Source organism: Tursiops truncatus, chromosome 17, assembly GCF_011762595.2.
Source record: "Tursiops truncatus isolate mTurTru1 chromosome 17, mTurTru1.mat.Y, whole genome shotgun sequence".
In the NCBI taxonomy this organism is placed as follows: Eukaryota; Metazoa; Chordata; class Mammalia; order Artiodactyla; family Delphinidae; genus Tursiops; species Tursiops truncatus.
The window spans coordinates 32,325,231-32,351,480 of record NC_047050.1 but is presented as its reverse complement, the minus strand read 5'-3'; the positions used below and the strand labels follow the sequence as shown (position 1 = coordinate 32,351,480).

At 39.9% G+C, this 26,250-nt stretch overlaps 1 protein-coding gene across 1 annotated transcript in view; it reads left to right on the top strand.

Annotated features, from left to right (window-relative positions):
- The window catches only part of LOC141276833 (uncharacterized), a 41,038-nt gene extending 16,773 nt beyond the window's left edge, over positions 1–24,265 (top strand). The window contains exon 4 of the mRNA XM_073794248.1: positions 10,463–24,265. The gene's annotated coding sequence lies outside the window, so the exon portion shown is untranslated. The remainder of the gene's footprint in view (positions 1–10,462) is intronic.
- The last annotated feature ends 1,985 nt before the right edge of the window (positions 24,266–26,250 follow it).

Genomic DNA, 26,250 nt, shown 5'->3' with positions numbered 1-26,250 from the left:
GCTTTACTTCTTCTTTTCCAATTCGGATTCCTTTTATTTCCTTTTCTTCTCTGATTGCTGTGGCTAAAACTTCCAAAACTATGTTGAATAAGAGTGGTGAGAGTGGGCAACCTTGTCTTGTTCCTGATCTTAGTGGAAATGCTTTCAGTTTTTCACCATTGAGGATGATGTTTGCTATGGGCTTGTCATATATGGCCTTTATTATGTTGAGGAAAGTTCCCTCTATGCCTACTTTCTGCAGGGTTTTTATCATAAATGGGTGTTGAATTTTGTCAAAAGCTTTCTCTGCATCTATTGAGATGATCATGTGGTTTTTCTTCTTCAATTTGTTAATATGGTTTATCACATTGATAGATTTGCATTTATTGAAGAATCCTTGCATTCCTGGAATAAACCCCACTTGATCATGGTGTATGATCCTTTGAATGTGCTGTTGGATTCTGTTTGCTAGTATTTTGTTGAGGATTTTTGCATCTATGCTCATCAGTGATATTGGCCTGTAGTTTTCTTTCTTTGTGACATCCTTGTCTGGTTTTGCTATCAAGGTGATGGTGGCCTCGTAGAAGGAGTTTGGGAGTGTTCCTCCCTCTGCTATATTTTGGAAGAGTTTGAGAAGGATAGGTGTTAGCTCTTCTCTAAATGTTTGATAGAATTCGCCTGTGAAGCCATCTGGTCCTGGGCTTTTCTTTGTTGGAAGATTTTTAATCACAGTTTCAATTTCAGTGCTTGTGATTAGTCTGTTCATATTTTCTATTTCTTCCTGATTCAGTCTTGGCAGGTTGTGCATTTCTAAGAATTTGTCCATTTCTTCCAGATTGTCCATTTTATTGGCATAGAGTTGCTTGTAGTAATCTCTCATGATCTCTTTTATTTCTGCAGTGTCAGTTGTTACCTCTCGTTTTTCATTTCTAATTCTATTGATTTGAGTCTTCTCCCTTTTTTTCTTGATGAGTCTGGCTAGTGGTTTATCTATTTTGTTTATCTTCTCAAAGAACCAGCTTTTAGTTTTATTGATCTTTGCTATTGTTTCCTTCATTTATTTCTGATCTGATTTTTATGATTTCTTTCCTTCTGCTAGCTTTGGGGTTTTTTTGTTCTTCTTTCTCTAATTGCTTGAGGTGCAAGGTTAGGTTGTTTATTCGAGATGTTTCCTGCTTCTTAAGGTGGGCTTGTATTGCTATAAACGTCCCCCTTAGAACTGCTTTTGCTGCATCCCACAGGTTTTGGGTCGTTGTGTCTCCATTGTCATTTGTTTCTAGGTATTTTTTTATTTCCTCTTTGATTTCTTCAGTGATCACTTCATTATTAAGTAGTGTATTGTTTAGCCTCCATGTGTTTGTATTTTTTACAGATCTTTTCCTGTAATTGATAATCCAGTCTCATGGCATTGTGGTCAGAAAAGATACTTGATACAATTTCAATTTTCTTAAATTTACCAAGGCTTGATTTGTGACCCAAGATATGATCTATCCTGGAGAATGTTCCATGAGCACTTGAGAAAAATGTGTATTCTGTTGTTTTTGGATGGAGTGTCCTATAAATATCAATTAAGTCCATCTTGTTTAATGTATCATTTAAAGCTTGTGTTTCCTTATTTATTTTCAGTTTGGATGATCTGTCCATAGGTGAAAGTGGAGTGTTTAAGTCCCCTACTCTGAATGTGTTACTGTTGATTTCCCCTTTTATGGCTGTTAGTATTTGCCTTATGTATTGAGGTGCTCCTATGTTGGGTGCATAAATATTTACAATTGTTATATCTTCTTCTTGGATCGATCCCTTGATCATTATGTAGTGTCCTTCGTTGTCTCTTTTAATAGTCCTTATTTTAAAGTCTATTTTGTCTGATATGAGAATTGCTACTCCAGCTTTCTTTTGGTTTCCATTTGCATGGAATATCTTTTTCCATCCCCTTACTTTCAGTCTGTATGTGTCTCTAGGTCTGAAGTGGGTCTCTTGTAGACAGCATATATATGGGTCTTGTTTTTGTATCCATTCAGCTAATCTGTGTCTTTTGGTGGGAGGATTTAGTCCATTTACATTTAAGGTAATTATCGATATGTATGTTCCTATTCCCATTTTCTAAATTGTTTTGGGTTCGTTATTATAGGTCTTTTCCTTCTCTTGTGTTTCTTGCCTAGAGAAGATCCTTTAGCATTTGTTGTAAAGCTGGTTTGGTGGTGCTGAACTCTCTCAGCTTTTGCTTGTCTGTAAAGGTTTTAATTTCTCCATCAAATCTGAATGAGATCCTTGCTGGGTAGAGTAGTCTTGGCTGCAGGTTTTTCTCCTTCATCACTTTCAGTATGTCCTGCCACTCCCTTCTGGCTTGTAGGGTTTCTGCTGAGAGATCAGCTGTTAACCTTATGGGGATTCCCTTATGTGTTATTTGTTGTTTTTCCCTTGCTGCTTTTAATATGCTTTCTTTGTATTTAATTTTTGACAGTTTGATTAATATGTGTCTTGGCGTATTTCTCCTTGTATTTATCCTGTATGGGACTCTCTGTGCTTCCTGGACTTGATTAACTATTTCCTTTCCCATATTAGGGAAGTTTTCAACTATAATCTCTTCAAATATCTTCTCAGTCCCTTTCTTTTTCTCTTCTTCTTCTGGAACCCCTATAATTTGAATGTTGGTGCGTTTAATGTTGTCCCAGAGGTCTCTGAGACTGTCCTCATTTCTTTTCATTCTTTTTTCTTTATTCTGCTCTGCAGTAGTTATTTCCACTATTTTATCTTCCAGGTCACTTATCCATTCTTCTGCCTCAGTTATTCTGCTATTGATCCCATCTAGAGTACTTTTAATTTCATTTATTGTGTTGTTCATTGTTGCTTGTTTCATCTTTAGTTCTTCTAGGTCCTTGTTAACTGATTCTTGCATTTTGTCCATTCTATTGTCCATTCTATCTCCAAGATTTCGGATCATCCTTACTATCATTATTCTGAATTCTTTTTCAGGTAAGCTGCCTATTTCCTCTTCATTTGTTAGGTCTGGTGCATTTTTATCTTGCTCCTTTATCTGCTGTGTGTTTTCTGTCTTCTCATTTTGCTTATCTTACTGTGTTTGGGGTCTCCTTTTTACAGGCTGCAGGTTCGTAGTTCCTGCTGTTTTTGATGTCTGTCCCCAGTGGCTAAGGTTGGTTCAGTGGGTTGTGTAGGTTTCCTGGTGGAGGGGACTAGTGCCTGTGTTGTGGTGGATGAGGCTGGATCTTGTCTCTCTAGTGGGCAGGTTCACGTCTGGTGGTGTGTTTGGGGTGTCTGTGGCCTTATTATTATTTTAGGCAGCCTCTCTGCTAATGGGTGGGGTTCTGTTCCTGTCTTGCTAGTTGTTTGGCATAGGTTGTCCAGCACTGTGGCTTGCAGGTCGTTGAGTGAAGCTGGGTGCTGGTGTTAAGATGGAGGTCTCTGGGAGATTTTCGCCGTTTGATATTATGTGGAGCTGGGAGGTCTCTTGTTGACCAGTGTCCTGAAGTTGGCTCTCCTACCTCAGAGGCAGAGCCCTGACTCCTGGCTGGAGCACCAAGAGCTTTTCATCCACACGGCTCAGAATAAAAGGGAGAAAAAGTAGAGGGAATTAGTAAAAGTATGAGGAAAGAAAGAAGGAAAGGACGGAAGGAAGGAAGGAAGGAAGAAAGAAAGAAGCAAAGAAGGAAAGAAGGAAAGAAAGGAGGGAGGGAGGGAGGAAGGAAGGAAGGAGGGAAAGAAGGAAAAAAGACAGAAAGAAGGAAGATACAGTAAAAATAAAATAAAGTATAATAAAATTATTGAATTAAAAAATTCTTATTTAGAAAAAAAAAAGGGACGGATAGCACCTTAGGACAAATGTTGGAAGCAAAGCTATACAGACAAAATCTTACACAGAAGCATACACATACACCCTCACTAAAAGAGGTAAAGGGGGAAAAATCATAAATCTTGCTGTCAGAGACCACCTCCTCAATTTGGGATGATTCGTTGTCTAAAGGAGGGAAGGAAGGAAGGAAGGAAAGAAAAGAAAGAAAGAAAGAAAGAAGGTAAAGTATAATAACGTTATTAAAATTAAAATTGATTATTAAGAAAAATTAAAAAAAAAAACCATGGACGGATAGAACCCTAGGACAAATGGTGGAAGCAAGACTAAACAGACAAGATCTCACACAGAAGTATACACATATACATTCACAAAAAGAGGAAAAGGGAAAAAAATCATAGATCTTGCTCCTAAAGTCCACTTCCTTAATTTGGGATGATTGGTTGTCTATTCAGGTATTCCACAGATGCAGGGTATATCAAGTTGATTGTGGAGCTTTAATCCGCTGCTTCTGAGGCTGCTGGGAGAGATTTCCCTTTCTCTTCTTTGTTCTCACAGCTTCCAGGGGCTCAGCTTTGGATTTGGCCCTGCCACTGCGTGTAGGTCGCTGGAGGGCGTCTGTTTTTTGCTCAGACAGGGCGGGGTTAAAGGAGCCGCTGATTCGGGGGCTCTGGCGCACTCAGGCCGGCTGGGCGGGAGGGGCACGGCGTGGCGTGCGGGGCGGGCCTGCGGCGGCAAAGGCCAGCGTGACTTTGCACCAGCCTGAGGCCCGCTGTGCGTTCTCCCGGGGAAGTTGTCCCTGGATCCCGGGAACCTGGCAGTGGCGGGCTGCACAGGCTCCGCGGAAGAGGGGTGTGGAGAGTGACCTGTGCTCGCACACAGGCCCCTCGGTGGCGGCAGCAGCAGCAGCCTTATCGTCTCTCGCTCGTCTCTGGGGTCCGCGCTTTCAGCCGCAGCTCGCGCCCGTCTCTGGGGTCCGCGCTTTCAGCCGCGGCTCGCGCCCGTCTCTGGGGTCCGCGCTTTTAGCCGCGGTTCGCGCCCGTCTCTGGGGTTCGCGCTTTTAGCCGCGGCTCGCGCCCGTCTCTGGAGCTCCTTTAAGCAGCGTTCTTAAACCCCTCTCCTCACGCACCAGGAAACAAAGAGGGAAGAAAAAGTCTCTTGCCTCTTCGGCAGGTACAGACTTTTCCCCGGACTCCCTCCCAGCTAGCCGTGGTGCACTAACCCCTTCAGGCTGTGTTCAAGCCGCCAACCCCAGTCCTCTCCTTGCGCTCCGGCCTCAGCTCGCAGCCCCGCCCGCCCCGGCGGGTGAGCAGACAAGCCTCTCGGGCTGGTGAGTGCCGGTCGGCACCGATCCTCTGTGCGGGAATCTCCCCGCTTTGCCCTCCACACCCGTTGCTGTGCACTCCTCCGCGGCTCCGAAGCTCCCCCCTCCGCCCCCTGCAGTCTCCGCCCGCGAAGGGGCTTCCTAGTGTGTGGAAACTTTTCCTCCTTCACAGCTCCCTCCCACTGGTGCAGGTGCCGTCCCTATTCTTTTGTCTCTGTTTTTTCTTTTTTTTCTTTTGCCCTACCCAGGTACGTGGGGAGTTTCTTGCCTTTTGGGAGGTCTGAGGTCTTCTGCCAGCGTTCAGTAGGTGTTCTGTAGGAGTTGTTCCACGTGTAGATGTATTTCTGGTGTATCTGTGGGGAGGAAGGTGATCTCCGTGTCTTACTCTTCCGCCATCTTCAAGGTCCCCCCATCTTATTTTTACATATAATGATAAATCTGAATTTTCTCTATCAAAGTTCCGAGACTTCACTGGCTTGTAACTTAGCTTGTTGATTATGTGTTGTTGACTTTTCCATTTACAATGATATTTGATCCTGATAAGGATGGGGCTGGGTGGGAAGGTACATCTTAGGGCCATAAATTGGTTTTGTATAGAACTAACATAAAGATCTAAAGTCTCATCATATTTCTGCAGAACTCATGAATCATTTTATTATAATTCCATTCATCCAGGGAGTATAAAACCATTTTCAAATTGTTATTGCTAATTTGTTCATCTTCTCTTCCTTAGTCTTAGTGAGAAGAGAGCAGGCTGAATGGAAGAAAGTCATTATGACCACTGAGGCCACTAGGGTAGGCATCAGTCCCAGAGTTTTGTTTTCATCTCTCCGCTATTAATATTGGCTAATGTCTTGAGTGCTTACTTGGTGCAAATTACTTAGCCGACCATGGCAAATGGATTGTGTCATTTCATCCCCTGATAGTCATACAATTAATGTATGTATTATTATGATATCCCATAATGCATATATGGAACAGAGCCTCAGAAGTAGTTATTTGCTCACCAAAATATGGTAGATGTGGAATTTGGACTGAGGTCTGATAGACTCCTAAATCACTCCTAGTGATTTTTACCACGAAATTAAAGTTGTATACCTCTGGAGAGTAGATAGTTTCTAAAATTTCCTTAGCTCTAACGTTTTATAATTAAATTTTTGTCTGATGGCAAGCTTAACAGTTAAGATGGGTAGGAAGGAATGCCAGCCTGTTGAATGGAATTTCCCTGAAATGAGCCGGTTCACTCATTCATTCACTCAGCACGTGTTGAATGTTTGCTCTGTGCAAAGACATTTTAGGCATCACAGTGGAGTGAGCGCCCCTTCCATAGACTCTCCTGCTGCACTCAGAGAAGTCTTGGACTGGTTTGCCTGTTATGGAATGGGGCTTGGTGATAGAAGCCTGGTTTGTCCTCCACTGATAAAACTAAGACATACTCAAATGAGTTTATAGGCATCTTGAAGCCGTGGGATAGTAACACACATGAATCTTACCATTTTTGCCTGGGATTAATGATATAAAGGCTTTGGATTTGGGTATGGAAAATGGGTGCAATTATGGGTGTGTTGGTTCTACATATATACGGACATCACGTGTCATCAGCCTGCAGCTACCTGCTATTCCTCACTACTCCTTCTTTTCACAAACCAAACAAGTACCTTCTTATCTCTCCTATGGATAAGCTCTTGACAGTGGCACTAGGGCCTCCCTCAATAAGTACATCATTGGCTAAACCAGTGGTTTCTCAGATATGCTCATTGAACAACCCTTAAGGTGGATTGACATTCCACTGCCGAGAATAGAATATGGTGTTCTTTAGAAATCGGGGGGGAAGAAAATAGGCCACCAGATGTACTTTCTTTAATTTAAATTGTTTATACATATGAACAATTGTTATATATGTGTATGTATACTTGTTCATATATATGAATGATTTAAAATTAAAGAGATAGATATATACACACACATATATATATATATGTATATTTAAATTTTGGCTTCTGTTAGCAAGTAGTAAATTAAATTATTAGCAGATCCATACTGCAGGGAAATAACCAATCAGATTTCATTCAATAGCTTGCTTTTTTGTAGATTTATGGTTGTGATTTTATATCTGCAGGTATGTTTGCTGAAGAAAATATTTCAGCCACTTTACACAAAATTAAATTCATTTAATACCAATGCGGCATGTCTCAAATGTCTTAATACAGTTTTAATCTTGAATCGCATCAGAAGTATGAAATTAGAAACATACCCCAAAATCATTTGAAGATATAATTACTTTCATTTCCCTTAGACTTTTGAGACTTTTGAAAAACAAGTATTTAGTTGTACTTATCTGTTTCTGTCTAAGGATAGCAAACACTGAAACACAATTCTTTTTAAAAGTCAGTATTGAAAATATATTGTCCAAGATGATCAAAACTAAGGAAGTGGCAAAGAAATTCAAAAATTTAAACTTTCAAAGGGTGCTTTTTTTGTGAATGTGTAGTACTTGTTCTTCTGAAGGAATTAATCTTTTTAAAAATTTAATTAACTTATTTTTTATTGGAGTATACTTGGTTTACAGCGTTGTGTTAATTACTGCTGTACAGCAAAGTGACTCTGTTATACATATGTATATACATTCTTTTTCATACTCTTTTCCATTATGGTTTATCACAGGATATTGAATATAGTTCCCTGTGCTATATAGTAGGACCTTGTTGTTTAGCCAATCTATATATACCAGTTTGCATCTGCTAATCCCAAACTCCCAGTTCATCCCTCTCCCACCTGCTTCCCCCTTGGCAGCCACCAGTCTATTCTCTATGTCTCTGATTCTGTTTCTGTTTCATAGATAGGTTCATTTGTGTCATATTTTAGATTCCACATATAAGTGGTATCATGGTATTTGTCTTTCTCTTTCTGACTTACTTTGCTTAGTATGATAATCTCTAGTTGCATCCATGTTGCTGCTGCAAATGGCATTATTTCATTCTTCTTTTTATGGCTGAGTAGTATTTCATTGTATCTATGTACCACATCGTCTTTATCCATTCATCTGTTGATGGACATTTAGGTTGTTTCCATGTCTTGGCTATTGTGAATATTGCTGCTGTGAAGATCAGGGTGAACGTGTCTTTTTGAATTATAGTTTGGTCTGGATATACGCCCAGGAGTGGGATTGCTGGATCATATGGTAGGTCTATTTTTAGTTTTCTGAGGAACCTCCATACTGTTTTCCACAGTGGCTGCACCAACTTACATTCCCACCAACAGTGTTGTAGGAGGGTTCCCTATTCTCCACACCCTCTCCAGCATATGTTATTTGTAGACTTTTTAATGATGGCCATTCTGACTGGTGTGAGGTGGTACCTCATGGTAGTTTTGATTTGCATTTCTTTAATAATTGGCAGTGTTGAGCATCTTTTCATGTGCCTATTGGCCATCTGTATTTCTTCTTTGGAGAAATGTCTCTTTAAGTCTTCTGCCTATTTTTTTGATTGGGTTGTTTGCTTTTATTGTCATCAAGTTGTATGAGCTGTTTGTATATTTTGGAAATTAAGCCCTTGCTGGTCGCATCATTTGCAAATATTTTCTCCCATTCTGTAGGTTGTCTTTTCATTTTGTTTATGGTTTCCTTTGCTGTGCAAAAGCTTGTAAGTTTGATTCGGTCCCCTTTGTTTATTTTCATTTTTATTTCTATTGTCTTGGGAGACTGACCTAAGAAAACATTGGTATGATTTATGTCAGAGAATATTTTGCCTGTGTTCTCTTCTAGAAGTTTTATGGTGTCATGTCTTATGTTTAAGTCTTTAAGACATTTTGAGTTTATTTTCGTGTATGGTGAAAGGATGTGTTCTAACTTCACTGGTTTATATAAGGCTGTCCAACTTTACCAACACCACTTGCGGAAGAGACTGTCTCTTTCCCATTATATATTCTTGCCTCCTTTGTCAAAGATTAATTGTCAAAGATTAACTGAGGTGTGTGGGTTTATTTCTGGGCTCTGTATTCTGTTCCATTGATCCATATGTCTGTTTTTGTGCCAATACCACGCTGTTTTGATTACTGTGACTTTGGAGTACTGTCTGAGTCTGGGGTGGCTATGCCTCCAACGCTGTTCTTTTTCTTCAGGAATGCTTTGGCAATTCTGGGTCTTTTATGGTTCTGTATGAATTTTAGGATTATTTGTTCTAATTGCGTGAAAAATGTCATGGGTAATTTGATAGGGATCGCATTAAATCTGTAGATTGCTTTGGGTAGTATGAGCATTTTAACAATATTAATTCCTCCAACCCAAGAACATGAGATGTCTTTCCATTTCTTTGAATCATCTTCACTTTCCTTTATTAATGTCTTACAGTTCTCCGTGTATAAGTCTTTTGCCTTCTTGGTGAGGTTTATTCCTAAGTATTTTATTTTTGGGGTTGTGATTTTAAAAGGCATTGTTTTTTTACATTCCCTTTCCGATATTTCATTGTTGGTATAAAGAAATGCAACCAATTTCTGTATGTTAATCTTGTATTCTGCTACCTTGCTGAATTCGTTTATCAGTTGTAGTAGTTTTCATGTAGAGTCTTTAGGGTTTTCTCTATATAGTATCATATCATCTGCATCTAATGACAATTTTACTTCTTCCTGAAGGAATTAATCTTGAAGTTCTACTAAGACTTTTGGGATACCTGTTTTAATGAGCCACTACTTCCTGCCTGAGATTGCACTATGCACCAGAGATTCTAGAATTAGCATAATAAAACTAATAATGCAAACAACAGCAACAAATCTTCACAAACCTCCCTTGCAAGGAAGTAAAGTCCACTGGAAAAACAGACAAGTGAAACACACATTCAAAATGGCAGTGATTCTCAAACATTTATGTGCTGAAAAATCATGACAAGCATGATACCCAGGGCAATTACTAGACCCCTTCTCCAGCTGGTCAGGTGTAAGGTCCTGTAACTCTATTTTTGGTGAATGCCTCCAGGAGAGTGTGAGACAGATGTTCTCAGTTGTCGTCAACCTTTAGTGTGCATCAGATTTGCCTGAGAATATTGTTAAAACACAGATTGCTGGGCTCCAGTGCCAGCGTTCTAACCAGTTCCCAGGTGTGGCTGATATTGCTGGCCCAGGGACCACATTTTGAGAACCACCTTTCAAAACTCTGCAGTATGCGGTTGTGTGTGTTGTGAATGAGACGGGCCCAGAGAACCAAAGGAGGGCAAAGGGACTCTGCCCTAAATTAGCCAAAGGTAACCATAGCAGCTAGAATTGATTGACCCAAGAAAAAATTATAAGAACTTTACCTGCATTTGCTCATTTAATCCTTTCAGTAAGGTACATAGGTGCTACTTAGTGTTCCTCTTTTACAGGGGTGTCCAGAGAAGGTAACTACTTTGCCCATGTCCTAAACTGCTAAGTAACAGATTAAGAATTCAAGTCTAGGAAGTCTGATTCCAGAGCCCACACCTCTACCCTTTCTGCATGTAGAGAGGAGTAAAGGGTTGTCAGTGAAGCCTTCCTGGGGGCCCTGGCCTCTGAGTGTAGATAGAAGGATGAGTGGACATAAAGATCATTATTTGTGTGTGGTGGGGGTAGGGGAGGAAGTATGAGGGCTTCCAGAAGAGCCCGCCCTCCCCATACATCTGCTATAAGCAAGTCTGATGATCAGGAGTCCGGAACATGAGTATGACTATGGGATACTGAGAAGGGTTCTAGAACCCTGAGGTTAGAGTTCTGGATCAGTTAGTAGGTAACAGAAAGTGAATGAGTGATTTACCTTACTTTCCACGGGTAGCAGGAAGTTTGGAGATAGTCCCTCTAGCGTTAGTCCAGCTGCTGAAGGGCATCACCAGGGGACTGGGTTGCTTCGCTCTTCCAGCTTCCACATGTCTAGCACGTCCACATAGCTTCAAAGTGACCCCAGAATCTCCAATAGTGTTCCAACAATTTGGGCAGGAAGAAAGAAAAGGAAAAAAGAAAAAGAAATTAAGTAAGGAAAAAAAAGGCAGTGTCTAACTCAGAGAGCAAATTTTTTACCACAGATGGTGAGCAGACTTGCACTTAGATCTCATCAGCTCGGATTTTAAACTGGCCACCTTAGCCTTAAGGATAATGGGGTCTCCTAAACCAGGGCTCTGATAGTAAGGAATAAGGAGAGAGTGGTACTGATTAGCAGTGCCTGCTGTCCCAAACAAATATTATCCCCAAACTATTTTTTTTATCCTATATTTTACTTTAAAGAATGGAGGGGAAACATTATGTATCTGTAAATAGCCTTTTAGAAAGGGTACAATTATATAGTTATACAACCCCCTGGAGGGCTCCTTTCTTCTAAAATCTCTTTAAAAACTGTTCAAGGTTAAGGACATTTTTAACTTAATTTAGTAACTTGCGGTCGATTATCTTGGAATGACATCCTCTCTCTGCAGATGTTCTGTCAGGCTTTAGAAAATTCTAGAAGTGGACAGAGAAGTGTTACGGTACATGTATTTGCAATGTGCACGTCTTTGAAATGAAATCCATTTAGGGACCAAAAGGCATTTCATGTCTTTGCTATACATTTTCACATATTTGCCTTTCCAGAATTCCTTTGAGCAAATCTGTTAGATGTAACCCATCCGTTTCTCCCATCTGAATTCTTTATTACTAAACATTCTTCAGTATGCTCTCACTCCCCTCTGTCAAAGGCGTTTCTCTGGGTCCTCACCCTTCTCATCTCATATGTGAATGCGTATCTTAAACTGAAGCAACAGTCTGCTATGACTTCTCCATAACTTGAAGAACCCGTCTTCGTGGGAAAAAAAGTAGACTTACTAACGTAAAAGGTAAAATGCGTGCAGTGTTTCTGAGAATTAAAAACTAAGATAAAAACATAAGCAAGGGAAAAAACTTACAGTGGATCCTTTTCAAAGACTTTATTTTACAGAGAAGGCAACTGAGGTTTAAAGAAAAAATGCGTTAGTTAAACACTAAATAATAAACCTTAAACCTCAGTGGAGCAACACATGGACAGTTCATTTCTCACTCACTCAGGAGTGTAGTATGGACTTTGGTGGTCTGAGGGTCAGTTTTCTGCTCAGTTATTCAGGGACCCACCACCTTCATCAAGTGGCTCTACGTTTGTCCTAAAAAGGAGAGGAGGGAGGAAGCTGCAAGCTACAATTATCAACTCGTTATCCTTCAGACATAAACTCTTCAGGTCACCTCTGGTCACATTCTTTGGGATAGAACCATACCCAGATGCAAGCGGAGATGGAGAATGTTGTTCCTATCTTGGTCCTAGTGATGCCTCTACAGGCTGGAGGAGCTAATTAAAGTGTAGTCAACAGCTCGTTGTTTCTGCCACAATGAGTGATTAGCCTAAGGCTGTGGATTAATTATGTGTGTGTGTCACATATACATATAATACACAGAAACATATATATGTGTGTGTGTGTATATACATTTTTTAGCATGAGTTGACACATGGGGCTTCTGCCGTATCAAAAGAGTACAAACTGCCTCTTGTTGCTTTTTCTTAATTGAAGTTGACTACTACTATCTATTTCTCTTCATTTTGCTACCTCCCCCCCGACTTTCAGTATTATGTGAAAATTCTGAAAGAAATAATTTCAAAGTTTCCAGTGCTTTTAAAGGTAATAGAATACTCAGCCCTTAACAATTTTCCTGTGTGAAACTTTTGCCAGACTAAAATAGTTAACTTATGAAAAGTAAATTTAGATTGATACAAAAGAGAAAATAAGCTGATTTTTTTTCTTTTTTAAACAAATACCCTGAGCCAGGGTGGAAAATAAATGGAAAACTGGAGGAATTTAGATCCTTTTGTTGTAAATTTAAATATTTTTAATTGTAAAAATAATACAGGCTCATTGCAGAAACTCCAAAATTGAAAGGATTTAAAGAAAAAAGGAAAAATAACTCAAAATCCCATTTCTGATAAATCATCTCTGTAACATTTTTGAGGGTATCTTTTGAAACTTTTTTGTGACGGGGTGCATATAAATACAATGCAAGTATAAAATACCTTTAATTATTATATCAAACTACAAAACAGTTCTATAACATTTTTATTTAATAATATAAGTATGATTACTCATCACCTAATAAAAATCTGCAGCATCATTTTTAATGGTTGAACAGCATTCTGTTATTTATTTAACCAGTCCCTACTGTTCAACATTTAGATTATTCCTGTTTTGCTCTGCTAAACAATGAGACAAGCATCCTTGTTCATATGTCTTTGAGCATTTGTTTATTTCCTTAGAATGGACTTCTAGAACTTGAATGGCTGGTTGTCAGTTCTGGTACATACTGACATATTGTCTTCCAGAAAGGTTACCGTGCTTTTTATTTCTACCAAGAATTTAACATCTAGTGTGGTTTCTTACACACACTCATCAGTACCAGTATTATCAATATCAATACCAGTATTATCAAGTTTTTTAAAACTTTGTCATTCTAGTCAGTAAAATATGACACCTGAATTATTTTATTTGTATTTCTTTGATTAATAATAGCAAGGTTGAACATATTTTCATATCTTTATTGGCTGTTAATACTTTTTACTTTGTGACTTTATGGCATCCATTTTTCATCGATGTATAACAACCTTTTATACATCAATGTGTTTATTTTGTTGTTTGTTGTAAATGCAATTTTTTTCTCTTCATTTATTAATTTTTATTTTGTGTGTGTTGAACTTCTTTAATACTGTCAAGTCTATTCAAAAACCCTTTAATGAACACAACAAATGTGGAAAATCAGTCATTCTCCTGCATTTTGTAATCAATGTATTTCCTTTTGGGCAGTATGGAAATGTAGGTTCTTATTTCATCTTATGGTTGGAAAGAATCTATTCCCTCGGAAAGGGATTATAGTCTCCATGATGCAGTAATGGGAGATTTTATAGGGTAGGCAGGGTCTACAGAAGAAAAAACCCTAAACCACACTCCATTGGTGGTTGCCTTATTTATAAAAATGGCATTTGAGGTTGTGTGACTGCCATCAGGTAAGCAAAATTAATTTTTAGCATGAAGTACTCCTATCAGCAAGAACAGCCTAGGATAGGCTAGCAGTAAGAAGTGAGGGGTTATGGGATTGGGGCATAGCCTCTGTTTCCTCTAATGCAGCTGGAAATTTAAACTCTGGGGCTCCTGCTTGATCCAAGCAGCCCAGCTAGTATGTGTTGCCAGGTAGGGTGAATAGACTCAGAAGTACAAGAGCTCATCCTTGGTCCCCTCTGGAAATGAGCAGAGAATACTGTGTCAAGCAGAGGTGATCAGTCCATGGTCTGGAGACTTGGATCTCCTCACAGAGTCCTTAAAGTCAGGGTGAGACAAAATGCCAATACAAATTATATTGATGACAGTATCAATGAGGTGACATTGAGTCCTTTGACCCAACGTGTGTCTGCAGTGTGCCATCCATTAGTAAATGGGCAAAGCCATTTGACAGATCTATCTGATACAATGAATGAATCTGACACTCATAGTTTGAAAAACTGAAACTGTATCCATTTGTCAAGAACAGTGGCTACTTGTTCTGCTTTATTCCCCCTGGTAGAACTAGGTAACATTGCAGGCAGTAAGACGTTCCGGCATTTCACCCTGGAGTAGCCCCAAAACTGAAGAAGCTGTCTTATCAGTAGTTAGCTCCTTGTCACCAAGAATATTAAAGTAGATTTGTATGATTAGCAAATTAAAGAGACTGTAGTGCCTACCACTACTGTATTCACTAAGGCACCCAAGTTATTCTAAAGAAATCCTCATAATACATTAGGACCGTTTTGAATATTTTTATTTGATTAGCCATAATCTTCTAGTTATAACATCCATCACCATTTTGACCAGTGAAACTTGGCCTTCTTTTCTTACAGCCTAGCCCTGTGGTCTTGGGCTAATCACTAACCTGCTTAGATACAATTTTCTTCTCTATGAAATAGAAACAATATTATATGCTTTGAAGGACTGCAGGAAGATGAGCTGTAATGTTTATCAAGTGCCTAGTAAGTAGCCTGGCCCATAATAAATACTTGGCTAATTGTAGATGTTAGTTTCATTTTTAGTTTTATTTCCAAACATTGCTCTTTACTTTTGGAACTCTAAAACTTGTTTTGAGAGTGGAGGACTTGTTGTTTGGATTCCTCCAACACTCTCTGTATATTCTGTACTTCTATCCCTACATCATTTATATTAATGGAATAAATGATCTTTGGTGTGGTGATTCCAAGGTGACGAGGAGCTAAGTGGAGGTTCCGTATACACCTGGAAGTATGGATTTTCATGCCCAGTGCAAATGTGGGAAAGGCATTATTCCCACATTATAAATGGGGTAAAGACCTCCAACTTGAGGAGACTCTGGGTTGAGAGATGAGAGATCCTACAGGGTACCACAGGGGCTTTTATGTTCTGTAGCAAGACTTTGCACCTTATACCCTTGTAGTTAGAAGTAAAGCATACCACATAACTAATATCTAGTAAGCATTAGAGTTAGAATAGCTACCATTTAGTTAACGTTTCCTTTGTGTTAAGCATTTTACAGTTACAACATATGGATGGATACTATATTGTAATGGTTAAGAGTGTAGTTTTTTGAGCTAGATAATCCTGGATTGGAATCTCATCTTTATTACCTCTTTTTTTCCTGTTTTATTGAGGTATAATTGACAATATTGTGAGATAGTCAAAGAGTATATCATGATGATTTGATATACATATGCATTGCAAAAGGATCCTTCCCATCACATTAATTAATACATCTAACAGCTCATGACACCTTTTTCCTTTTTTTCTTTTTTTGGTGAGAACACTTAAGTTCTATTCTCTCAGAAAATGTTAGTTATACAATACAGTATTATTGACTGTAGTAACTATGTTATACAGTAGATCCTCAGACCTTATTCATCCTGCAGCTGAAAGTTTGTACCCTTTTACCAATCTTCCCCTCTTTTCCCCACTCACACCCCAGCCCCTGGCAACCAGTTTTCTACTCTGTTTCTATGAGTGTGGCTTTTTTTCTTTTTAGATTCCATATATAAATGATATCATTCGTATTTATCCTGTCTGGCTTATTTCATCAGCATAATGCACTCCTGTTTCATCTATATTGTCACAAATGAAAGGATCTCCTTCATTTTTTTAAGGCTGAATAATATTGCATTACCTCTTAAATGAGTGACTTTTGGTACATTGTTTACACTTTCTAAGCCTCAGGGTTTCTTTTCTTCTGTAAAAAAAAAAAAATATATATATATATATACTAACAGGTTATTTTCTGATATGTGGAATGTTTGTTGAATCAACAGATATTTAGCTGAGATCATAAATGTGACACTTAGCACTATATTAACATTTATTAATACTCTCCCTGTTAATTTCTACAGTAAATTGTATAATAAGTAACAATAATAATAGTACTACTAGTAGTTTTAGAAAATGCATAGGATGTGCCAGGCATCATATACTGTACTACCCTCCTTCATGTGTACCACAAGTTACATGTGGATATCATCTTCCACGTTGTTTCTTTTAGAGAAAATTGAAGCTCAGCAAGATTGAGTAGCTTGCTCCAGATGTGAACTCAGGTCTGAATCACTCCACATAGAGGTTCTTAATGACTCCATGTCTTTAATTCCACATCTGCATTTGTTTGTTGTTGTTGTTGTTTTCAACTTTTCAAGCATCTGATCTGAAATTCCTTTCTCTTTGGGGAATTTTCCACTTTGTGGGTCTTGGTGAGAAACAGAGCCTTCCTCTCGTTATACAAGCTGAACATGTCAGGTACACTGTTTACTCACATGCTCAGTCTCCCTTACAGATGGAAAACAGTCGGGCGACCTCGGGTTGGCCAACTGCACCCCTCTCTTGGATTTTGAATTACAAATAAATGATGTAAAGAAGCAAGGCCAGCAGTGCTGGGTCAACCTCCTGTTTCCTGTTGCTGCTTGGTAGCAAGGCCAGCTAGGACTTATAACATCACTTTGGCCTGATCCTATAAATTGCAATAGCATAGCCTTGGCTTTCGGTTGTTTCGTCTGCTTCTAGTTACTGAGGCCTAACCATAAACTTCCAAAAGTTTCCTTTTCTGCTCAAATTAGCCGTATCTGGTTCCTGATGATTACAAATAAGACCTTTCCTGATATACAATGGTGACCTACTTATCCAGGCAGACGTAACATCGTCCTGGCAGGGACAGAGGGCAGGCAAGTTCCTTGAACAGCTGAACAAGAAGAAAAAGACCTAAGAAGGAAGAATTGAAGCCAGTTCTGCTTGTGCTATAATTCTACCCGCAGCTGCCTCTGTTTCACAGACCACATGCTGAGGACCATGTCCCTTCCCCTGTAACAGACGAGCAAAGTAGACCCAGGCCTTCCAACCCAGAGACCAGCTGAGCTGTACCGTGGGCAATCTAGGATGTGAAAGACTTCACTCAATGTCTTTGTCACTTGACACATTGCTCCTCTCTTTGAGAAGTAGCTTCTTTGTGTGACAAGAATGTGCTAAACCAACAGTTAAGTGGACAGAGGTGAAAGATGCCAAAATTAGCTACAGAAAAAAAGGCGTAAAGACTTGTATTTTCTGTTATTTGAAGGTGTTAAGACCCCACATAGAATATGAGTCCTTTAAAGGAGAGTTGTGAATGGCCCAGGGAATGTTGAATTTCCATGTGGCAATATGTTCGTGATCGGTCATGATGATGATGATGGTAGCATCAGTAGCATTTATCAGTGTTTCCTGGGTGAGAGGCACTTTATCCTAATGACCTTTTATCCCCATGACGACCCTGTGATGTAGGAAATACTGTTTCAGCATCTTCAGGGTTTTTTTTTTTTTTTTTTTTATAATCAGGAATTTACCCTAGATCACAGTTGGGTGGTAGAACGACCAGAACTGGACACTAGCCTTTCCTGAATTCCCACAGTGTGATCTTAGCAGTTGTATTGCCTGATGCAGAGCCATGTAATGTTGCCAAAGCAATGAAACGTGTACCTATTTCTAACAGATTCTAACTCAGAAGCTCTGGGGTTAAGTGCAGAGCAGTTGAGTGTGATTGTCTTTACAGACAGTAGATAACTTAAGAGAAGTTGTTTAAAAGTATATTTGCATATTGCACTACGCTGTCATATCTGTGACTGGTTAGCTATTGAGTAACTAACAAATCCCAATCCCAACTCTAATCTCATTCATCTCTTGTATGATATTTGACCTAATTGAGGCAGATTTTTTTTTGTTCTTCCCCACAAACACACATCGAACATCCAAAACATGCTTACCATTTGTGAGCATATTCTCTTAGTTATTTAGGAGTTGAGCAAGAGTGAGAGAGAAGGGCTTCCCTGGTGGCGCAGTGGTTGAGTGTTCTGCCTGCCGATGCAGGGGACGCGGGTTCGTGCCCCGGTGCGGGAAGATCCCACATGCCACGGAGCGGCTGGGCCCGTGAGCCATGGCCGCTGAGCCTGCGCGTCCGGAGCCTGTGCTCTGCAACGGAAGAGGCCACAACAGTGAGAGGCCCGCATACCAAAAAAAAAAAAAAAAAAAAAAAAAAAAAGAGTGAGAGAGAAAAAGACACAAAAATATGAAATACGGTCATCATGTTTTTAATAACCTTTATGTTGTTAATCCCTCTTAGCATTTACTGCCATTCACTCATTTGTATTATTTGGGGTATAGCAGTTTATTCACACAGCATTTTTACATATGGCTTATCATTTGTATTCTATTTTAATAACACTAATAATTATAGACTATTGACAAACTCATCAGACCCTACATATTCATTTCAAAATCATGAAAATAAGGTGGAAAATGAGGTGTAAAGTGGAAAATCTATGTGTACGTTTTCATTGGTGGAATGAGGAGCTACCTGAATATATCACTCCTTTAGCTTTTCCTTCAAATAGTGCACTTTTTCCTCCATGCATAGGAGTCACTTCCATTAGGTAAACAGTAGTCTTGAGGGCAAACCTCAGAAGTAGAAACGGGAGAACTTTTCAGTTATGGTAAAATCAAACATATTTTTCTTCAGTAGTGAAAAAAAAAAATTCTTCATGAGAAGTTCAACCACCGTGAGTTCCATGGTGAAAAACTTTCCACTTATAGATGCAACTTCCTCCAGAATTCTGAGAAATGTCGGTAGTAGAGAGGGGTGTTGCATACACCTGTTTCATTTCGCTCTGACTTTTCCTTCTCCTTTCTCTATTGACATTAAAATCTATAGTGAAAGCACATAGTAAGCAGTCTAGGACAATTGATATGACATTTGATCTAAATCTCCAAAGTCTATTTTAGATGGGGATGCTATGAGAGTCACAGGAGGGGAAAAAAATCTAGAATTATTCTTATGTGATCAAATGTACTAAAATAACAAAAGCAAATCTTATTTCTAGCTAATAACATAGCATTCCTTCTGTGATGTCATATTATGGCAGAAAAGAAATATATGCGTCTATTTTCTTCTATATTAAAACTGCTAAGGAGTGGGGACCAATGAACTAAATCAATTGTTTTGGGTTCAAGTTGTAGTTTTTAGTAGCCATCCTTCTTAGCAAGTTTTCAGAAGCAAATGTAGTTCGTTTACTATCACCACTAAATGTGCCATTGTGTAGATTTGTGGAAAAAAGTATTATCAAATATATATACTTTAAAATGATTTGTGTAAATTTATCTATTCATATTATTATTCTCCCCAAGTAAATCAAAATATACTATATACTATGTTTTTCTTCTATAGCTTAAAAGGGGAATGTATGTTGAAACTTATTCAAATATTTATTAGGTGTCTACTAAGTGCCAGGCACTCTACTAGGCAGTAGAGATGTTGTATTAGAGGTGGAAAATGTCCTTGACCTCCAGAACTGATACGCTTGTAAGAGAAATACTGGGTCAAACTAAGTCAAGTTTCTTTGCTACAGAGCTTTTTACGAGTCTTGAGAATTATGAGTCTCTGATAAGGAGATGTAGTGGACAACAGATGCCAAATTTATTTGAAATCTTTTCCTTCATGGACTGTCTCATAGGATTTATGATCCACTGAACACACCTTGAGAGACACTAGTATTCTGCAGTGGTTAGTTAATTGTTTTCTATTAAACAACTATATACTGAATCCATGATATTATTATCTGGATTTTTTGGAGGATACAATGATGTACATGGCCACTGTGATGATAAGGGGGTCCAGTTTAGTTAAGAAGAGAAACCACAGGAGCTGTAACTTAATGTAACAAAGAAATACACACACATATACATATATTTATATGTAAATTACTATTTATATAGTATACAATGTCTTCTGAAGAAGATAGAGTTGTTTGTAACTTGGGATCTCACAGGAGGTTTCACAGAGAAGGTAGACCCTGAGCTGGGCAGAATTTCAGTAAGTTAATTTGGTTCTGACCGTACGATAAAATCAGGTATTTGCACTGGTCAATCTGACCTTGATGGAACAGCATTCCATTTGCAGGGAATGGTGTGATCAAACATGCAGTGGTGGAGATTGCCAGATGGTAATATTCCAGTACCTGGAAAGTGTTGGAACATCTGCTTTCTCCACGGTCTAGAAAAGTGAATATCAAGTGAAATGCAAGTATAATGGAGGCCAGTGCTCTTTGCTTTGTACACTGCTTTGATTCTACAACATGCAACAACGTAGTGATCTGTTTCAGATTGTCATTATTCGAGAGGGTTCTTAGTAACAGGAGTGGAAAAGGAAGACCTCTCTTCCTGTGTTTCTGCCCTATGCTCTTAAGCCAGAAAAGGTACCAACATCACTGACCTGACCTTGTCTCAGGTATCTATCAGGATCTACTAGAATCATTCTAGTGAAAGGTAACTAGACGTCCAAAGGACTTAAAAGATACACTATAACCTTTGTATACTTTATATACCTGGTGAAACAAAAATGTCACCTGAGTGGTCCCCTTCCCTAGAAATACCAGTATGTTTTTCCAGTGCATGGCAGAACTTTGCAGGTAAAACTGGGATAAAGGTGAAGAACAGTCTTAAAATTCTAGTCCTTGAACAGTACCTAACACACAACAGGTTTTCAATAATCTGAGCAACAGTATTCACAAATAATGACCATCAGCGTAACTGCTCTTTTGTGCCAAAATACATTACCATATTACTTTTTTTCCTTCAGCTTTACAACTTGGGTTCTATTATTGTTTCCGTTTTACAGATTAGGAAAGTGAGGCTCAGAGATGCTAAGTCACTTGGGCAAGGTCACAGAACTTGTAGGAGATAAACCTGCAGCCTTACTGTTGGATCCTACAAAGCAGACCGTAATTTAAGTCCTTCAAAATATACCTCAGAACATTTGAGTAAATTAATGAATAAATCCTCCTAGTCAGACTGACCAGATCATTATATTAGGTTCAGCTGTAAGTGGAGGAAAGTCATAATCATAGTTGGACAGTTAATACAGTAATTTACTTGCTTTGAATTTTCTAAATGATGTTTAGCTGGTAGTTTCATGATGATAACCATCGAATAAAAACAGGCATATTTTGGTGTTTGGAATAAGATCTCATATTGAGTAAAATACATATTGATTTCTAGACCTATATGATGTGAGTAACAGATGACATTGAGATGCCATCTAGAAGTACTCTTGTGCAGTTCATCATGTCAACCCAGCTAATAATTTTAGAATGTTCAGAGTGAATAATATATGCAGCCATAAAGCATATTTATAATCAATGCAAATAATGTTTTTCCTATGCTAAACCCAGAGTTAAGTTATAACACGCATCGTAAGATTAATGGGCCATTTTTTCTTCATCACTTTGCTAAATTATTTCGTCTGGAAACCATTCAGAAGGTTGCGAATTGGAGCTGAGCAGTAGTAGTGAGACTGTGCCTCTGATGATGAAACTATTTCCACCCCGACCCCTACTGCTCCCTTCTTGGGAAAGAAGGCAACATTTCTCCTAGAAAAAGTCACAGGTTTATAAGCTGGCTTGACTAATACGTTTGGAGGAATAGTGTGTCTTTTAAGCAGAGCCTATCTCAGCATATAAAATAACTTTTACCTACCATTTAATGAAATTAACACTCACTTTGAGGCTAGGTCTTTTGCCATTTGACTCCTGGATCACGTGTATGGATATATTTTTTTCTTGAGACGAAGTGTGAACCCAATATAGTATCCATCATTCAGTCTATCTAGCTGATGTACATCCTCTGAAGCACAAGCTCCGTGAGGCCAGGCACTTTATCTGCTCTATCAGTGTAGCCCTGATGCCTAGTGTCTAGCTTTTGGAGATTCTTAATAAACATTTGTACTGAATAAGGTATGTATATGGTGAGCAAAAGTTGGCTTCCCATTTTACAGTCAAGAGTATCCCACTCATGTTCTGTGAACACTGGATAGCAGAATCTTACTATGTTATTTTTCTGTTCCCTTTGCAAGTTTCCTGAAAGGGCATTCCTGTCCTTAGAATGTCCATCTCCTCCCATCTTCCTGGAGAATAACTCTTCTTTCTTAGATACTTAGTCCCATTACTGACTCTTTAAGATTGAATTTATTACCTCCTTACAAACAGAAAAATGCAGTGCTGTTTTTTTTGGGGGGGGACATTTATCACCAGAAAATTATTCTAACACCTGAAATTCTGGACCTAAAATGCCTGGACTAGTGGTTCTCAAAGTCTGGTATCCAGACCAGCACATCAGCTGCACGTAGGAATTTTTAGAAGTGAAAGTCTTGGGCCCTGCTGCAGACCTACAGACTCAGACACTCTGGGGGTGGGGCCCACTACCTGTTTCAGCAAGGTCTCTTGGTGATGCTGATGCATACTCAAGTTTGAGAGCCACTGCTTAGACCTAGAACTTAAGGTTTAGGCTTTGGACAGATCTGAGTCCTAAACACTACTGAGACACTGGAGTGACCATGAGCAAGTTACTTCTGGGAACCTCTTAGCATCTGTGTGCCTTGCTTAGCTAATAGTGATTTTAATTAATTAGAATAATGCACACAGTGTACTCAAGAGAGTAACCAAAGCATGCTTTATGTTCCATAAATTCTAGCTGTTTACCATTATCATCAATCAGAGCTTACTGACACATCCTGAAGACATTCTTCTAATAAGTGTAATAATATGGTTTGTAAAATTAACAGCTTAGAAGAGCATATTACAAAGTTCATCAGACAGGGTCTCAGCAGGAAATCAGGGGTACATCAATAAGGATAAATTGGGCCCAATGTAGAGAATCAAGAGATAGTGTAGTGCCCTGGGTTCAGTAAAAGTGTGGCTACTTTATAGGAGATGAAAGAGAAAGGAAGCCTTGCTGGAGATAGAGTCCTCCCCAAAGATGCTGTGACGCCCCACAGAGAAGCACTGTATGTTAGTTGGGGGATGCAGCCAACTCCCAGCAATTTGGCAAGAATTAATACCCTAACTTCACTCCCCTCCTTCGTTCCCTACAATCTTCTATTGGTACTCTTCATTGGTGAGCCAAACGGAAGCCAGAGCAAGGACACTTACTAAGATAGGCCATGCAAGCCATCCATATAGAGTTGGGTGGAGAAAGGATGTGGAAGGGCAAATAGGACATATTTCCCACAGGTGGTGAGCGAGCTGTAAAATCACTCGCCCTTCTAACATCATTGCCATTGCAGGAGCACGGAGGAGCAAGTGGTTAGTTCTGACTTGGCAGATCCAGGAGACTGCAGGACAGAACTGGTATATGAGTTGGGCTTTAAAGGTAGATTTGAATTTTAATGGAGAGTATGGAGTAAGAAATGGTGAAGAACCAAGGGAAAGGGAGATTCATTGCAAATGGAGAAAAGAAAAGTGGCATAAAGACAAGAAAAGTCAAGAGTTATGGAAGAGATAGCAAATACTCTGCGTGTGACTGGAGCAGAGAATGGGTAGACGAAGGCTGGAAGTTAAGATGAAGTCATCCTTGAATAACATTAAAGTTTCCTCCTTTAACCTCAATTTCCACCTTCTATTCCCCTCACTAACATTGGAAAATTAAAAGTGAATTTGACTGGGTTGGTGACAATGGCAGTATGAAGCAAAGAGAGGAGAATAAGAGTAAAAAAATTAGTAGTACCTTGGTGAAGCTGGGTAAATGATGGGTGGTGGTGTCACGTCAAAGCATGGGCAAGTGATTGTGACAAATATAGGCTTATTTCTTGACTATATGACTTCAGTTAAGGTACTTAAGCCCTCTAGGCTACAGTCTCCCAACCTGTAAAATGGGGATAAAACCTCGCTTCCTCCAAGGTTTCTGTGAGGATCTAATGAGCAATGGAAGTAAGAGTTGAGTCCAGTAATCAGCTTTTAATACATATAAACTAATGTGAGGATAAGGGTAAGAATACTTGCTATCATTTATTGAATATTTATGTGTCCAATATTGTGCTAGTCTATTTACATATCTTTTCTCACTTAGCTTTCTTTTCTCTTATCTGCCTTTCTATAGGCAAGAGATAACTGATGGCTCAGTTATGAGGAAACGCAGTTGTGAGGAAAATGTCAGAGGGAAAATGTACCAGAAAGTTAATTCCTAATGGATCTGTCAGCCTTAAACAGAGCACGTCTGTGCTAAAATGTGTAAAATATCTGTGCTAATACTACTCAATTGGACAAGTTTTGATAAAGTATTAACTTAATGAATAGGCATAAACAGCTTGGAGCTTTTTGGAGGGTATGTGGTAATATTAGTATTGGTGTGATGACTTTTGAAAGTTCTATGGCGTATAGAAGTCAAAAAGAAGACCCGGAAAGGGGGAAAACGCTCTCTGAAAGTTATTGGGGAAGTCTGGCTAGTAAGACTCCAAAAGGGAGAATCAGTAAGAGGCCAGGTTATTCATAGGCCTTCTAAGAATGTGTCCATGAGAAATATTTACAATGATTGGATGCCGGAATAAAGGAGAACACTGGCTCCACAAATGGTAACTTATTTTACACAAACAGGCTAATGATAAAAATAATGAAAATCTGATGGATTTTTGAGAGTTTCATTGACCAAACTGAGACAAAAGTGCATAACAGCTAGATGCTCATAGTTTTAATCAGTTCCCTTTGGAGTCAAGCAAAGATAGCACCTGAAATGGTAAGGGACGTTTATGCAAGGTCACAAAGATTTTTGGTGGTGCATTTGGGATATAAACCCATTTTCGTAAGAATTCTTTCAGAAGTCAAATGTTTGCTTGTCAAAAATAGCATGAACTTACTTCCAGGAAAAGTTCCTAAGAAAAAATAATTTGAGTAATGAAGAACACTGATGTAAGAGTTAATTTAAGAACCCAGAAATAGAGGTAAAGAGTAAAGCAATTATGGGTTAAGAGTCTGCATAGGCAGAAGGAGCGGAGCGGCTGCTGCTCAATGGTGGAAAAGCCGCCGGTGTTCTGACCAATTCGTCCCCCTGGCAGTTGCGGGGGAGTTTCCTGCCGGCGCGGCTGGAGTCTCTGTTTCTGAGGGTTCGGTGGCTGGAAGATGCTCCAGAGATACGAGGCTGCGGCGGAGGAGGTGGCGGCGGCCGAATCGGCAATGGCGCTAGGGTGGAGAGAAGGCGGCGGCGGCGTGCGGGGCCCAACGGTGTAAACAGCCCCGGAGGCGGCGGAGGCGGTGGCCAAGACCCCGAGGGGGAAGCGGCGGCTGAGCCAGGGTCCGCCTCCGTTGGAAGCCTGGGCTGAGTGTAGCAGAGGGGTTCTGCGGCGGCCGCGAGCGGACGCCCTAGACCTCGCCTCCCTCCCTCGCCCCAGGCAAGGCCGCTGGGCGCCCCGCCGCAGGGGGAACGGCTCGCGAAGCCCCGGACCGTTTTCGGGGTGCCACCGAGCTGCGGCCGGGACCTCTCCCCGCTTAATCCTCGCCTCTTTCCCTCGGCCGCGGAGCCCAGAGGAGCGGGACGCCGGGCCTGGCTCCTGGCTAGGCCCCTTCCCCAGCCGCCGCCTCCGCGCTCGGCCGAGGCTGGGAGAGGCTCGGGGCAGGAAATTTTAGTTTGCTCCAAAGCCTGGAAGTAAACTGCTTGTCCCTGTTCTCTGCGAGCATCTCTTTCACCTGAAAGCACTGGGGCTACTCCAGGCCGTAACTCGTCCCTTCCTGGTGCATGCCTGTTTGAAAACACTACCTTTCCCATTTGTTTCCTCATTAGCTTCTGCCTTCCTCTGTGCTCCATTTCACTTCCTCGTTAAATCTTCTTTCTCG